The sequence below is a fragment of the Pan paniscus genome, chromosome 9 (assembly GCF_029289425.2).
Source record: "Pan paniscus chromosome 9, NHGRI_mPanPan1-v2.0_pri, whole genome shotgun sequence".
In the NCBI taxonomy this organism is placed as follows: Eukaryota; Metazoa; Chordata; class Mammalia; order Primates; family Hominidae; genus Pan; species Pan paniscus.
The window spans coordinates 106,570,661-106,588,519 of record NC_073258.2 but is presented as its reverse complement, the minus strand read 5'-3'; the positions used below and the strand labels follow the sequence as shown (position 1 = coordinate 106,588,519).

At 36.6% G+C, this 17,859-nt stretch overlaps 1 protein-coding gene and 1 pseudogene across 11 annotated transcripts in view; both read right to left on the bottom strand.

Annotated features, from left to right (window-relative positions):
• Positions 1–17,859, bottom strand: part of GRIA4 (glutamate ionotropic receptor AMPA type subunit 4) — a 375,233-nt gene that overhangs the window by 141,868 nt on the left and 215,506 nt on the right. The window lies entirely within an intron of this gene.
• Positions 15,638–15,829, bottom strand: LOC112441339 (U4 spliceosomal RNA; annotated as a pseudogene).

Genomic DNA, 17,859 nt, shown 5'->3' with positions numbered 1-17,859 from the left:
GGACGGTTTCAGAATTCTAAATGAAAATTATGTAGATGTATCCAGTACAGAAGAATAAATGTTTTGGTGACAATATTACCTGCTTTATTGTGGGTAGAAATTGGTTATTGAAGATTTTATATAGCATCAGTGAGAAAATGCTTGTGTCCAAGTGTCCAATGGTTTATAATGACCAAAAATTTGGTTCACTTTATAAGAAGAAAAATGTATGGCCTAAAAAAATGAGTAAAAGTCCTCATGGATTTTAACCTAGTAGTCAAAGGAAATCAGAATCATTTGAAATATAGTAATATTATCTGTTATAACTTGTCAAATATTAGTCAAATTGTTTTAAAATAATTTTGATTTGTATAAACTTATAAGACAATATAACTTCACTTTGGTAATAGTAACATAAACAATCTAGAAGGATCTAGTTGTTGCAGACTTAGGCAGTTCAGCATTTGCAGAAAGTTTAGATAAGGTAGGCTTAAGCCTACTTTTCCCTTACCTATAAATAAAATTTTGTAAAAGAACAAAATTAATAAAATAATAGAAAAAGTTTATTATGGTTAACAATATACTTTGGAAACATTTCTTTATAATATAATAACAAAGCTATTATAATTAATTAGAGAATTAACTAGAGAAGCTGATTATAAGAATTAAGTATCAGCCACTATTAATGAACTAGAACTAGAATTAGGTGTGTAATTTGGGGTTCTTTTTTTTTATTTTTTATTTTTTTGAGAAGGAATCTTGCTCTGTCGCCCAGGCTGGGGTGTGGTGGCGCAATCTCGGCTCACTGCAAGCTCTACTTCTTGGGCTGGGGTTCTTATTTTTAACCATTAATCCATTAATTCTCAGAAATTATTGGTTGTGCTTATAAAAGATTTTGATAAAACACACAGAAATATGTGTTTTGTAAGGAAGAGTAACGTTTTTCCATTTTATAGCAAAATAAAAAGAGAGAGCGATTACATGATCTAAAAAGGTAAAAAAAAAAAAAAAAAGGAAGTCACTGTCAGAATAGAAATGAGAATTGAGAGAATAGTATTTCCTTGGTGCTCATTATTTCAGTAAACATAATGGAAGGCATATCAGGGATTTAGACATGCAAAGAAGAGTAAATATGTTCCCTGCCTATGAACAGCTCACACTACATCAAAGGAGGCAGGTATCCCTACTCAATAGCCACAAAGATGACAGGTACATAAACATCTTCCATACAAAGTGGAAAGTAGTACATGGAATTTGAGTGCTCAGCAACAATATCCTGTCTCATTTTCCAGAGTTAGTAGAAACTGTCATATAATGCATGTCTTCATAATGTCAGACAGGAAGGGAACTCAGTCTTGGCAGTAGAGGGAAAGCTAGAGGGGGCCGGTGCATGCATGGATGGGGATGGATGAAGGCCCTGTCCATCTAAACAGGTGGAGGGCAATGAAGACACTGAGAAAGTTGAAGAAATAGAGTGGGTGGCAAGATCCAGAGAAATTCTCAAAAAAGTAAGCTGTGTTAGCAGCAGCTTGCATGTCAGTTTCACGGAGTGGTCAGGTTTCAGGGTGTCATTAGTCACTATGCTGTGACTAATACTGCCTCCAACAGAGAGGCAGCATCTTCTTCAGTCCAGTAGTTCCGAGTTGACTTGGGAGGTAGCAATCCTGCCTCAGGCAGATTAGAGACTCCTTTAAGAGCCAAATGGGTGTCAGCTCTTCTGCATCTGTGTAGCCAATCTAACCAATTTTGTTGGTAGTAAATTGGTTATTGAAGATTTTAATAGCGTCTATGAGAAAAAGCTTGTGTCCAAGAGTTTATAATGGCAGAACATTTTAGTTCAATTTATGGAAAGAAAGATTTGTTGCTTAAAAAATAAATAAAAGCCCTCAGGGATTTTAACCTACTAACCAAAGGAAATAAGAGCAATTTCAAATATAGTAATATTATCTGGAATAACTTTTCAAATGTTGGCCAAATTGTTTTAAAACATATAATTTGATACAATTTCCTTATATCATTCTGCAGGATCAGAACCAGAACTCTGCAGTAAGGCATTTACCTGGGAGCCATGAGAGTATAATGTATGTAACTATAAAGTAGTGGGCTGGTTCTGCAAGCCCCACAGCAGAAGAAACTCCATTACCCTATACAGAATGAAATAAAACACACATGCTACATCATTGTGTAGAAAAAGACTGATGTTACCGCTTAATTTGCAGACATGGAATTTCCAGGTTTTAATTTAAAACAAAACATTATTTTAACTCACACAAAGAGAAGCACAATTATTTGATTAGGTGACTTTATCTTTATTAGAAAATAATGCTAGTGTTAAATAATTCTTTTTTTTACCTTTATCTTCTTTTATTGAGCATTGTAACCAGCTTTTTATCAAAGTTTTATTTTAATGATCAAAACCTTAGTATAAATCTAAAAATTGCCAAAAATAGGTCAATAGTTTTGAAACCAATCTAAATAAAGTGTCTTCAAATAAGAGGAGCAGAGTGGGTGTTATCTCTTTCATCCCATTAGGAGTGTATTGGAAAGATAAGTGTAATGGAAATAGAATTCCTTATTTTGTCATGTTTCCTCACCTAGCACTACAAGACACAATAATAGCTCTTATTTGGTAACTGTAACATGCCAATACTCATATTTTCAATATTTTTGTCTTAATTGATAAAAACAATAAATATAATAATAGAATTTTTAAAATCATGGAAAATTCAGGAATTCTTGATTTAAAAAATTCTTCACACTGAGAGAAGTTACTTTATAGTAGTATGAAATAACCTCATTAAATCCTCATTGAGTTCCACACGGTGTTTCTCCTTTGCCTTCTGATTTCCAAATCTACTCTCCCCCTTCCTGTACTAATCTCACCTTCAGCAGTTGGCCTTATTGTTCCACTTCACTGAGAAAATGAAGAACATCTGGAAAGATCTACCTCCTTTATCTGCAGCACCACGGAACACTTAAATCCACACTGTGCTCCTTATTCTTTCTTCAGTAATGAAGGAACCAGGTATGCTTCCTTTTTTTCCAATGTCATTGACTCCAGCTGTGGTCTTGGATCCAGCATGTAAAGACTCATTGTGGTTCTAAGATATAGTGGGTACATTCTCACTAATGAGGAAGCACTAATTTTAACTCTTGAACCATCCTACTGTGATATGGTTTGGCTGTGTCCTCACCCAAATCTCATCTCGAATTGTAATCCCCATAATCTCCACTTGTCGAAGGAGGGACCGGGTGGGAAGTGATTGGATCATGGGGGTGGTTTCCCTCATGCTGTTCTTGTCATAGTGAGTAAGTTCTAATGAGATCTGGTGGTTTTATAAGTGTTTGACAGTTCCTCCTACACGAATGCTCCTCTCTCTTGCCCGCCATTATGTAAGATGTGCCTCTTCCCTTCTGCCATGATTGTAAGTTTCCTGAGGCCTCCCCAGCCATGCAGAGCTGTGAGTCAATCAAACCTCTTCCTTTATAAATTACTCAGTCTTGGGTATTTCTTTATAGCAGTGTGAGAATGGACTAATACATGCTGCTAGGTCAAGACTACTATAAAAATGTTGATTGGGTTATCATACACATAAAATACAAAATCAAAGCTATCAGTATTAGAAGAAATATACACACATATAGTAAATTCATCCCTGCACAATATCATTTAAGACTATTTCTCAAAGTGTGGCTTTTAAATCACCCACATCAGAATCACCTAGTGTGCTTGTTAAAAAGAACAGTTCTGGGCTCTATACCAGATTTATTGAATCAGAATCTTTGGATGTGGGACTTACAAGCTCTGCATGTGATTAGTGTGGAAAATAAAGTTTGAGAATTCACTTAATATGATGGTACAGATAGTATTATCTACAAGTGTGCTGAGGTTGAAGCCTAAGGGGAGGAAAGTGTACATAAGAGAAGGAAGAATGCCTGTCCAGGCAGGGACAAAAAGAATATACAGAGGGCAGATGGCATGATGGTGAGGATTAGAGCTCCACCTATCAGGTAGGCTATGCTCCTCATATTACTGTATCGCTTCATGATTATTCTCAGTGGAATGGCTAAAACCTTCAAGTAAGCCACCTCAAAATGAAAGCTTCTCTATGGATAGCCTTCACATTGAAATTAAATTACGTGATGCCAATATTATTTCCCTCCTTTTGCCCCCTGAGCAAGATAAGTGAGTCAAGTACAGCAAGTCAGCACCCAGTACTTTCTTGTTTTTTATCTTCCTGTTCTATGATTGGGGTCTGATGGGAGAAGGGAGAAAGGAATACAAGATAATTGAAGATCCCCATGCTTCTATGACTATTTTCTTTCCTTTTTCTAAGAGCCTATTTCTACCAGCTTAGGGGCCTTAACTCTTTACTGGAGAAAAGCTAAGGAAGCAATTACTGAACTGAAATTTTATTAATTCACAATATATTTTTGTTATTACTTTTATCTCCTCCTTCTCCATGATGTTCCAAATCTTCTTTTATTGGCTTTTGGCTTTTATCCTCAAGCATTGTAAGACCCTTCATCATGATAAACTTTTTTTCTTTCTTTTTCTTATCCAATTAATTATTGTCTTATTTTCTCCTTTTTTAAGCTAGATTTCTCAAATGACTAGTATATATCTGCTAGTTGATTCATTTTCTTGTGACCCACTTTATTTCTAGCTCTCCATTTTAATGACACCACTCTCTTAACTACCAGAGGTTTCTCTGCTTTTTCAAAAGACTTTCACTCTTTTTCATGTTGATTAAAAGCCATGAAAAAAATGTAGTTTAATAAGTATCACCTGCGAATCCTCCTAGCCAAATTGCTAATGAATCACAAATTTTAGTGAGATAATCATTTAATAAAAATCCATGGCTTTAAATGATAAAAAGAAAAAGAAAGAAAACACACACACACACACAAAATCCATGGCTTTGCAGATCTTAGGTGTACATGGCTATATTTCAACACCATTTGATTTTGCCTACTATTGCATTCACAGCTTAATTTGTTATTTGTTATAATATAGGCTAAGAAAGAAAACCATGGTATGGTATAGTTTAAATATAAATCATATCACATCTAGCTGTCTTTCCACAGATTTCGACCTTTGTATAATTTATAATATCGTATAAATGTATTAGTAAAGACTATGCCATTCAATGGTTGTACCACTCATGTATAAGTCAAATTTTGTGCAACTGATCATAGAATATTTTAACTGATGAAGAAAATCTCTACTTACAAGTTGGCAATATAATTAATTTTTTCTTTCTACTGTTTCAATTTTTAAATAATTAAGTATAAAATTTAATAGTAACATTAAATAAAATATTGAAATAAATTATTGAATAAGTAACAAGAAACACAGAATAAAGAATAACATATTTCAGCTCTTTGGGAATTTCAACTTAATATTCACATTTCTCAAAAGTAGGGCTTACTTTGTATTTATAACAAAATATAAGCAATCAAAAATCTTACTTATTCCCTGATCTTATACATATATTGATTGAAACTCTTGAATCAAATACACTATACTAATGAACTATATTTACTAGGGTGATGTTAAAATTTATTGAAGACTATTTGCAGCAGGCTGACATTTAAAGAATCAGCCTAAATAGGTTTTCTCTTTGTTAGTACATCAACTTGCTGCAGGCATGCTCTAGGCCTAGATGTCTGCTCGAACCCACAGGGAACTGAACTTATTGGCTCATGCCACACAGCATGGTAGCAAAAAAAAAAAAAAGTCTTTTTGTAGCAGGACAGTAATACTTACATCTGAAACCTTCTTTAAATAACTCTATGTTTCATTGCATATTTCTGGTGAAAGCCACATTTTCCATAACTTCTTTGATTCACTTAAGACCTTTTCTGTCCTCTTATCCTTAAAATGCCAGTATGCTTCCCACAGAGAATGCTAGCATGGTTCTCCAAAAACACACTTAATTAGTGGAGTCAAAATGTAGCAGCATGCTGCCAAGTGACACTCTGTTTAGTGAGGCTGTACTCATGTAATGTGTAGGCTGATTTTAGCATGGAATTTAGCTTTGTAATGCATGGGGACAGATGTATGAGTGGCATGCAATAATTTGGGATCCAAGTCCTATATGTCCTTAAATGCTTTTCATTGAGTTTCTATTATACTTGCACAGGTTAATTTACCATATTAATACTCATTATCTTGAGTAATTTTGACATTAAAAAGAGATGAAAGGATTGAGATATGGAGTAGGGATATCTTCTTTATGTATCTCTATGTATTTTAGTGTGGAGACATAAAGAGAACAACTTCTGGAACTGTGTCAGCTCCTCTGTCAATTCTCTCATTTTATCTAATTACAACTTATTCTTAGATGTCCCTGGCACCACATAATTTTGTGTGTTTCTAAAGTCATGGCAATTAACACATTTTACAACAACTATCCTTTCATTGATTGTCTTGACATAATCCAAATAATCAGTAAATGAATTAAAATAAAATATTCTGGAATGGAAAGGCATAGTAAAATGATTGTAGGTGAACATTGCTTTCATTAAAATAAACAGTTGAGACTCAGCCAGAAACTATGACTAGAGAAAAACAATATGAATATAACATATATTGAACATGTAGAAATAATAAGGTAACAGGACTGGAATATGGTTGTGGATAGGTAGGAGAACATGTAAGGTCTCTCTATTTCACACTTTTGACAGCACATAGCCAATCTGCACTTTAAAAAATAGAAACATGTAGTTAAGACTAAAACAAAAGCAACTATAATGACTCTGGCCTCCTAGTATTATTTACAGTTTTCTTTCCTTAATATTAGAGGACTCTTGTGGGAAATATGTTTTATTGGAATTTATTTGAAGTTCATCAGTTGCTTAACCCTTTGTCCCAGTTTCCTTTACTTCTAATAAATTCAGGTAGAATACTTATTTATTTTATGTATAAAAATAGCATTATTTTTTGAACTCACTTTTGCAAAATTATTTCCATCCTACCATCTGTATCTGTCTGTATCTATATCTATATCATCTATAGATCTTCCATTATATTTGTACAGATTGGTTTATCAGGTTAATAATTATGTTGAATAATTTAGATGTTACAAAGAAATGGAAGGACTGAGATATAGCATAAGAATATGTTTATATCTACATGTGTACGTATGAGAGAGATGGAGGGAGACAGGTGAAATAATGTTCATCAAATATTAGCACTGGTTATTTTTGGATAATAACCCTATCGTAACCCAAGAAACTTATATGGTTTCTCACACCTAGTAAGCATCCACTAAAGATCTGTTGTATGCGTGACAAGAAAGGAAAACTGCATAGAAATACAGCGTGAAGAAGTGGAAGCTCTCAGAATAAAATTCTGATAAGGGAGTGCTGAAAAAGGGGTTTGCCAAAAGACGTGGGAATTTGAAGGAAACAGTAATGATAAATTATAAAAAAAGATGATTTACAGTCACATAAATTTGGGATTTAAAAGATAACGAGAGCAGTTTCTACCAATAAAAAAGCATGTTAAATTTCATACTTGTAAGATTTGTTCAATAGCATTACTCAAGGCAGAGATCACCAATTACCTTTCTTCATTGTTTGAGAAAAAAATAACCTATATTCTGAAAGCCGTACACCAGAAAGAGAAGGAGTGGAATACAGTCACTAAAAATGCCGAAGGACGATGTCAGCCACCCTTGAGTCCCAGCTTCTGCCACATCTTCTCTGCTAAGGCTGATAACTGTAAGACAGAAAACTCCTAATTTAGATAACACAGGTATCTCCATGGACAAATGAAAAGCAAGGACTTGATCTTTAATATAATTGAGCGGCTCAGTGGAAACAGAACTGAATTGGGAGTCGGAGGACAGTTCCACTCTGGAATAATCACTTCTCTCGGCTTCAGTTTGCTCATCTGTAAAATGAAGATACTAATACCAGCCCTGTGTACTTCAGAGGGTTGCAGCAGAGAACAAATTAGATAAAGTAAGTGAACATGCTCTGTAAACTGTAAAGCACTACACAAGGCAAACTTATCATTATTTAAAGTGGAGCATATCCTAGATGCTCCACAGCAGGGAGAAAGTGAGAAGGAAAAAGCAGCTTTTCCATTCATTAACACCTTGTCTCTGGGAGACCCTCAGAGAGCTTGTGTAAAGACAGTAATAGAAAGTTAATCACCCTGTGTTAAGCAGACATCTTTGCATTCATTTTAAGGAAATGGCTTTTACTGCTCTGTCTCATTCCAGCAGATATATGTCAAGTTGCTGTGGCTTTCTGACTGCTCTTTCTCAGAATGCTCTACTGGATCTCAATTTTCGGTTGCATACATTGCAGGGTTATTGTTTCAGGCTCTTCTTCCCAAACCTGTTTTGCTTTGATGATTTCATTGATTCCCCAGCCTTACTGAGCTCCAAATCAACATTTCCTACTATCCATCGCATACCTAAGTCTGGAAGTTGCACAGGCCCCTCCAATCCAGCATGTCCAAGGTGGAATTCACTGTCTTCTCTGCTACGCTTACTTCTCCTGGGTTTTACATTGCTATTTACTCAGTGTCCCCATTTAGAAAGTACAGAGCCAGGGATATGGTGGATGTTTTTGCACTGCACAACTCTGAAGGGTGTCATTCATACGATGGCGTCTTAGAATGGAGCCAATGCTATGCGTAGCATAACCTGCAGAGCTGAGCATTGCAACCCTCCCAAAAGCTCCACCACTTGCTCCCCTATCTCAATGGTTGCTCATTCCTTGATTTCCTACAATAGAGAAGAGTCTGTGGACAATTCACAATTTATCAGAGGCACTCGCTTTAATACCCACAACACTTTATAATGTTTCTCCTTTTACGTGATGAGTATGGGGACAATATTCTGAGCATGAATTGTTATGTATGAATATTGTAACACAGGAAGGATTTTTGTATTCATTTTAAATGCACATTTTAACACTGCATACAAATGAGTGTTGTGTGTGTATTTAGTAAGGCATCTCCAAAGATAGCCCCCAACAGTGTCCTTTTCCCATATGCTCATGCTATTCCTGATGTCATGAGATGGAGCTTATTTCCTTTCCCCTTAATCTGCACTGGCCTTGTGACTAGTCTTGACCAATGACATGGAGCTAAGAGAGATGCAATTGAAGATTTGCTAAGTGCTTGCACACTGGAACTTATCCTTTGAAACACTCCTTCTTGGAACGTACATGTCATGCTTTAAGAAAGCCACAAGGAGGAGAAAAAAGGAATATTGGTTAATAGACCCAGTGGAGATACCAGCTGAGAGCTGATACCAACTTGCCAGGCATATGAATGAACCATCTTGGACATTCTATCCCAGTCAAGTACCCAAATGAGTATAGACCCAGCCATCATCACAGGAGCAGAACTACTCAGCTGAGTCAAGTCATCACAAAAAGTCATTAGAAATAATAAATGCTTTTTAAAGTTACCACATTTGGCATGGTTGATAGATAAATAAAAAATGTGTGTGTGTGTGTGTGCATGTGTGTATAATTCACCTCTCTTAGGAGTCTAAGATAAAGACAGATAAGATCACTAGCTAAAAGTGACATGTACACTTTTGGTTGAAATGGTTTTCAAAATAATTCTCTGCAATATTCAGCAAAACTACCTGTTAAGGCAGTGGGAGAAATAATAGAAAAGTGGAAAGGAAGGCCACAGAGATGAGTCAAACAGGCCCTTTGCCTGGGTGGAGAATATGTCTCTTAAGCCAGGCTTCTGCCTATCCTTTTATGTGTTATGCGTATGTCCAATTGAGTAGATAAAACTGCAAGTGAGGAATAGAATCCATGACTGAGAAGCTTCAAACATTTCTTCCACTTTGAAATTTCATAAGTAGACCACCTACTATCTGCTCACTTGTGTATAAGACCAGAAAACCTGCTGAGATCTAGCTTATCATCTACATGGCTAGTGCCATCATCAACTCTATAGGGGCTATGAGCCAGCCAGCAGAGAAAAGTCTGTCATTCTCCTCCCAAGTCTTCATCTTAAGTGGAGACTCCAGGTTCTACATAAATAGCCTAGAGACAAAATATTCTGTATTTGAATAAACTTGAATAAATTTTAGTTGGCATTTTGAAATCCAAGTCCAGCACAATTCCCACGTCCACTTTCACTATTTTAGTTCATATCCTCATCATCTTTGAGACCAAGCCACTGCACTAGTTTCCCAAATAGTCACCCTGTCCATGGTTCCTATTTTATTCCATCAATAATCCATAATGCTACCAGTGATATTTCTAAAACACAAGTCTGTCACCTCACTGCCCATTTAGAAAACTTACTAGTGAAATTTTCAGCATACAGAATGGCGTAATTGTCAAGAGCACTGGAAGATCTTCGATGTTAAGCTAAGGGGTTTGAGTTTCATGCAGCAGGCAATAGAGAATCAAAGTAGTATTGTGAAAATGTCCTTTCAGTCCTTTCAGTATCAGATTTATGAACTGCTTTGATTTTAGCCAGGTCTATCAGTCTGTTAGTTTTGTTTTATAGTGATCAAAATAATTTTCTGCAGGCTTCTATTTTTATACTTTTCCAGCTCTCTTTTGCACATTTTCTCTTTCTCCAATTCACATTCATTCACATGCCTCCCCAACTCAGCCCTCCCTATGCCTGTCTTTCCTTGAGTCTATAATTTTAAACTTATATATGGATAAAATAGCTTTCTGCTTCTCTCTCTTCAATTTCTATCATCTACAGAAAGTGGAACCAGTCCCAATGGATTACATGCATTTCTCCCTTTCTGCAAACTTCTCCCCAAACAGACACCAGCACCTCTCTTAGTATATGTCGACATAGTGTGGAGGAATATGTCTTCTTATAGCTAGGCCACTTTAAGTGGTCCCTCTGGCACTAGGACTAACTCTCTGTGGGTAGTTGATCATGTTTCAATTTAAACTGCCTGGCAAAGTCCCTTCACTTTTCACAAACACAATTGCAATGGCTGTTCCTGGAAGCTAGCAGTCCTTGCCACTTTTGTCACTGGCAGGTAAGGGTGGTAATTAAAATCATTCCACAGCCATCCGCTGAAGTCTCCTCAATTTGTGGCAGACTGGCTGAGTAAGAAGATGAAACATGAGGAGACACTTCTTTTCTTGACTCCACGTAACTCCTGCTAAAGAGCTAGTCAGTGGTCTTGCATTGCCAGGAAGTTGGGGTGTCAGCTTAGAAGGGACTTGATGTTTCAGTTCCTCATTTTAGACATATCCTCAGTTCAAGGCTCTCTGCCTTACTGATTAGATGGTCTTCTGCAAATTACTAAGTCTTAATGAGCCTCATTATTCCTATCTGTAAAAGGGTTATAATAGGATCTGCTGAGAATTAGAGATTATCAGTCTATTTGTGTGTGTGTGTGTGTGTGTGTGTGTGTGTGTGTGCGTGTGTACATCACTGGATATAGCACACAATAAATAGCAGCTGTTATTGTTAGATGATTCTATAAACAACCCCTTTGCCTGTTTCAAGTCTGTCTGGGAATACTGGGAACTCTATCTCTCCTCTCTATTTTCAAGTTTTTAATTTTTAATATCAGCAAGCCATTCTTTCTGGTAAGGCTGAAAATTGTCTCTGAATATTTGGAGTGCTTCAAGTAGCTGAACATAGGAAACTCATGTCAAAAATTATATCTTGGAACACCCCATGGAATAAGAAGTAGTCCTCAAAGATATAAGGCTATGAGGATTTCAGATAACCCATTTCCCAGTAATTGTATTACTGCCTCCTGAAAATTTTGTACACCATGTATGGAAAATCAAATCACAGGCCTCACAAAGAGTGAAAGTCTGAAAGCCTCATACTCTTTTTTTTTTTTTTATGAAAACATTGAGATTTATTTCACCAGTCTTTCATCTTCTAGAAAGTCTCCTGACTGGCAAAATGTCATGTTTAAATCTGTCCTCATTTTGCATTGTGACTAAGTGCAAACTTTCCAAAGTATAATTTTCATCCATGTTGGCAGCCTCAGATAATACCCTGTATTAGCTGTCTCAGGTAGGAACCGCCAATGCTGCCTAGGTAGCATTTCCAACATATGAAATTATCTGGATACATACCACATACAGGGGTAGTGATGGTTAATGTGCCAACTACGGTTCCTACTGCATCATAAGAAATGTATGCTTGGCTATGTCGTTTGTTCACCTTTAAATGTCTTTCCGGGTTCATTCTGAGCACAGCGGCTTTTATACAGAATAAAACAGTCTTGGAGGTTTTATTTTCCCTCTACAAACGCCCAGAGGCTCTAGTTCAGTTAAGAAACAAATTAAATTTTGTGAAAGAGAAACAGTAATATGTTTGAAATATCCAGAGCTGTTTCCCTTCAGCTGCATTTAAAAATGACTAAACTGATTTAATTCACATTGTGATGTCAATTGTCAGATTGGAATAAGATCTTGTGGACATATCTTTAATGACTAAAAATAGTATGGCAATAAAAATTCTACTGAAAAAGCTGCCCTGTTCCCACTGATAGTATCTTAACAAAGCATTACATATAAAAAGTGCTTCCCACATGGTTTTTAAATATTGTGCACTAAAATCCTCCTTTATACCAGAAACATGTCAAGTGTTTGGCAGAATCGGATTAATTATTTTATCCTTGAATACATAAAAAGCAAATTTAGTTGATAGTCTATTGACTTAACCAGAAGTTGTTGATTTAAAAATATTTATATAGTATAATAAAATGTAAGGAGACTTAATAAATGCATATTTTCCCTATTTGGTATCCCCATTAATTTCTCTTCTGTTCTTTTGGTGATGAAATCATAAAATAATCAGCAGTTATACTGCATAGCTCTATTTCTTCTCTAGCTCTGCAGCACTGATGAATGGAAGAAAATTTTGACAGTTTTTTTTAGATCTCATTATCTTTTCCTTTTATGAATGACGGTGGTACCAGAATATCCACACCATTCTCTTTTCTGTCATCCTCTGACTGTAAAATAAAATTATAGAACATTTTAGTAAACCTCTAAAATGAAGAAGATTTATTTTAAGATAAGTTTATTTAACACGAGAAAATTTTTCGAAATAGAAATTCAACTTCAGGTTATTCCTTCAATTTACTTTTTTTTCTTCGAAATATTTTCTATTCTGCTTAATAGTAATGAATCAGCAACATAATTTAAAAATCTCCAGTAAAGTAATGTCACTGATTTGATATTGTATCATATATAACAAATATTATTTTACTATGACAATATTTTCTTGATTCTTAGTCTGAATAAATACTTTTGGAAACTGCTGATTTGAAGTAGAAACTATGGAATTACCCAAGCCTGGAAATCATTTTCACTTTATGATTTAGAGCAGGAGCCAGGATAACTTGTTAGCTTGTCAGTAGTGTAAAGTCTCAGATCCATCACAGTTCTTGACAATTTGGCAATGCAGCTGGAACAGTGAGTGGTAGGGCTTTCTGGATGAGGAAGGATGAAGGTCTCACAAGCTGATTAATAGAATTTGGAAAAAAATCCATAGGTATCAATAACAAAGATGTTGACTAAACTATATGTCAACCAGGTTATACAAGGTTCTCCACTTTATTGCCTATTAATGAGAAGGAACTGGGGTGGTGGTTGCTGACCAAAGAATAGGAAATAGGGTTAAAGACAACTGCCGATATAGTGCCCTAGTTGTTAACTCTGTTTCGCACAGGAGACTTCCTTGACAATTTGGATGTTCGTAGGCCCAACTGTTAAAAGTATTATGAAGATTCACTCTGTGTAGGCAGAGGTTTTTCCCTATCAGAAAACAGTTCCAGAATCGCATACCCTCGCTGAGTGAGAAAGGCGAGAAATATGTGACTTCCGAAACCAAATCAATTTTAAGAACTTAGTCTGATTTGCTTGGAAAATGAGAGAAGCATGCAATTCTTGTTAAAGGTGAATGTCAAGAGCAAGGCCATCTAAAGGCTCAGCTTCTCCTGCAATCTATCATGACAAACCTGGATCCATTCAGAGAAGACAATAAAATATCTAAGAATATTTTTGCAGGGAATATTGGCTGCTGTATGGAAGCTTTGTCCCTCTTGGATAGATGTCCCTAAGACAGACAAGCTCCAGTTGGAAACCATAGGTGAGGCATTCACTAGTTTTCAGGCTCTTACTGCCCTGAATTTGGCTTGTAATCAGATGCAGGTGTCCCATGGGGAATGAGAAACTGACCCAAAGAAGTCTACAAGTCTAGTGGCTGCATAGATTGAAATGAAAAGTGAGAGCAATGCCTTGTTTTCATGGCATAGAACCCCTTTCTCCCTGCAACCTCTCTCTCCCCACTCCATATCCCCTCCATCCCATGCTACCCCAATTTCAGCTGCTTTAAGGAAAAAGATGTTTAGGGGCAGGGCTGAGGCCAGCTTGTCCTCAAGGGGAACTGAAGGTTATACACACACGTCTGAGTATGCTGGGGAGGCAAGGGAATCAAATGTTTAAGGCTTTGTTGGATACGGGGCCCACCAGCCCATCTGGTCCTGCTTAGGAGAGGGGACATCCAAATTCAACTATAGGGTTTGGATGGAATTCACCATGGAAAGGGAAGCTAAAGTGGTGCTGTGAGTCAATTTCTTTGGGAGAATTTAATGTACTATTTTTGCGGCTTCCACGCAGAATATATAATTGGTATTGTATGCCTGTACTAGGAATGTTCATAAATATCATAAGGGATCTCCCAATTCAGAAGAGCCACAAATAGAGAGGTGGTAGTACCTTTAGTGTCTCACAAACCTAACGACCCCTTGAGCTAAATGACTGTGACTGATGATTTTTACCAATTGGATCCTCTGGGCAAAAGGAGACAGCCTTCACCCAGAGGCACCCCTAAGGGGTTTGGAGATCTTTGTCTCTTAGATGCAGATACCAGGTACATGCTCTTGTAAATTACTGTATTCTTGTTGAAACTGAATATCTGAGGCATAGAAGCCTTGTGGCTGGCCTAATGTCTCTATTTTGGGGTAAGTCAACTTGGACTCAATTGTGTTAAAAGGTGGAAAAGACAAGCAAGCCTCAATTGTTAGATAGAAATGTTTATTCAAGAACGTAGCTGGCCTGAACCCAGCAGCATCTCAGCTTTAGGTAAAAAGGAGGCACTCTATTGCCTGAACCACATTGCTGGCTCAGCAGTTCCCATAAATGCCTAGGCCTGGTTCAATAATAGTTCAGCTGGGCTGAAACCCAGTGATGTCCCCTGGACTGCTGCAGCTGTACATATGAAGCGCCAGTCATGCAAAATCAAAAATGAATGTGGCCACTTGGCTCAGTGGGCAGAACTCAAGGCTATTCTCATAGTCTTGGCCAATATTCCCCTTGATAAATCTTGTTATAGTTTTACTGATTCTTGGGTGATTTCCATTGGCCTAGCTTTTTGGTTCGACACTTGGAAAACTACAGACTGGAAAAGTAATGTTATCCATCTTTGAGACCATAAATAGGGTAAACAAATTGTGGCTGTTGATTGAAGTCTCTGAGTCGTTCACTGACCTCAGTGACTAACAATGGAGAAAAGACCATTCTCTGATGAGACTGACTGGAATCAAAGTCTGATCAAGCCTGTACCTCCTGGATGGCTACCGTTGCTCCCTAGAGGCATCATTATACTGGCTGTGGCAACACATCTGCCATCTTATACCAGGCACAAAAATAAAAAGCCTTAAGTATCTCCAGCTGTAGATTATGTACCCCACAGATGATTGTGGAGATACTTCAAAGATAAGGCTAGCCTTGATTTCTTGCGAGATCTTCCTGGAGGAATAACTGACTTGTTATTTATGCACATTCTGTTTTCAATTAGTAATAATCGTGCTTCAGATAAACCTCAGTGGCTATGATACTGCCACTGCGCAAAGCTATTTATGCACATTCTGTGAGGCAATTATTAACTCCAGGGAGAACAATATATGGTACAAATATAATCACGTTGTTCTACATGTCTCAACTATAAATAATATTTAAATAGGCATAGAAATGAGAACACTAAATATTGTGATGCAACACTATTGAGAATATTGGGGAAGCAACACGTGTAGGTGGGTGTGTTTTGTGATAGTGGAATAAGCTGTTGGGGAGCTACATCTTCATCTTCCATAGTAGGAAGTCAGATATTGTTTAATAAAAAATTAAGAAATAGTATAAAATGCTATTTGAGAATAAAGAAGTATACACCATAAGAAACAACTAAAACAGCTGAAAGTGGTTGCCATTGAGAGTGAGAATTGGGATGAACAGGGGGTGGAACCAGAGGCTGTGGGATGTTCTTAAGCCTAACTGAACTGTTTGACTCTTAAAACTATATGCCTACTGTATTGGTCTGCTAAGGCTGCCATAACAAAACACCACAGCCTGGATGACTTAAACAGCAGAGATTTCTTTTTCACAGTTCTGGAGATTAGAAGTCCAAGATCAGGCTGTCAGCAGGTTTGGTTCCTTCTGGGGCCTGTATCCTTGGCTAGCAGATGGCCGCCTTCTCCCTCCATCCTCACATGGTCTCTCCTTTGTGCACACGCACCACTGGTGTCTCTGTATGTCCAAATTCCCTTTGTATAAGGACATCAGTCAAATTGGATTAGGGCCCACACTAATGGCTTCATTTTAACTTAATCTTATCTTGAAAGGATCATCTCCAAATACAATTATATTCTGATGTACAGGGGGTTAGGCTTACAACATATGAATTTGGAGGGGGATACAATTCAGCCCATGAAACATGCATTAATAATAAAAAAATCCCGTCTCAAAAACCTCCTTTAGATGTAAACCATGTAGAAGGCAATAATTATCTGGAGCATCAAACTCCATTGTCAGTCCCAATTGCAATATCCATAGATCTTATTATACTTTGTTCATTATGCCAAGACTTAGAAACATTTAATTTTAGATTTATTTATTATGTTTCAGATAAGATAGCAGTAACCACAATATCTTGGGAAAATGCCACACCACTCTTTTCATCAGCTGTATCCACTCGATTCTGCAAAATGTCCTTTCCACCACCTGCTTTCTTGAGTTCCCATCAGCAGTTCTTCAAGCCTCTTATCCATGTTTTGTCCCGTTTTCTGTATTTTTTCTTCTCTTTTTTACTTATTACCTTATGTTTTTTTCCACAAGAACCTAACCACAGCATTCTTGCCTCTTCTTGTAGAAGAAATTGGATGTTTATGACAAGAGAAGAAAAAAAAGAAATCCACCTCTTCAGTCTGTAAATAGTGGCTTCTGTAATTCAAGCTGTGTTCCATAAGTCAGAACTAGCTCTGGTTAAATCCGCTGGGAGACATACATGAATCTGCCAACAAATATTGTGATTCCAAATGAAGTTTTGTAAACAGTGATATGAATCCTGCTTTATCACAATGCATTTGAGAAGATCCTGACAGAAATCCTGAACAAGATTAATGGGGAAATATGAAATGGGATTGAACTAAGAGAGTTAATATATTGCCTGGTACCACTATCATTCTAAAATAGCAGAAAACATTGGAAGAGGCTATAAATACATACTGAAAAGAACTCAGTACTTACAACATGATAGAAGAAGAAATGTTCAGAAGCATCAATTGTATTAAAGACAGCAGAAAGAGTAATAACCAAAAATACATTTACTCAACATTTACACTCTACTCAGTCCTTGCAAATAATTTCCTTGCAAATATTATACACTCCCATAAGAAAATCAATTTTTATTATATACTTTTGTGACATATTAACCCCATCTTCTTTCTCCAGATGGTTTCACTTTCTTAACTGGCATTATACTATTATTATGTTAAGAAGATATTAAAACATACCACAAGGATAATTAAACTCCAATTCACCATACTTTGTTTTAATTACTCAATTACCAAAGCAAAACAAAATTTAAGTAAAATTACATGAATGTATAAT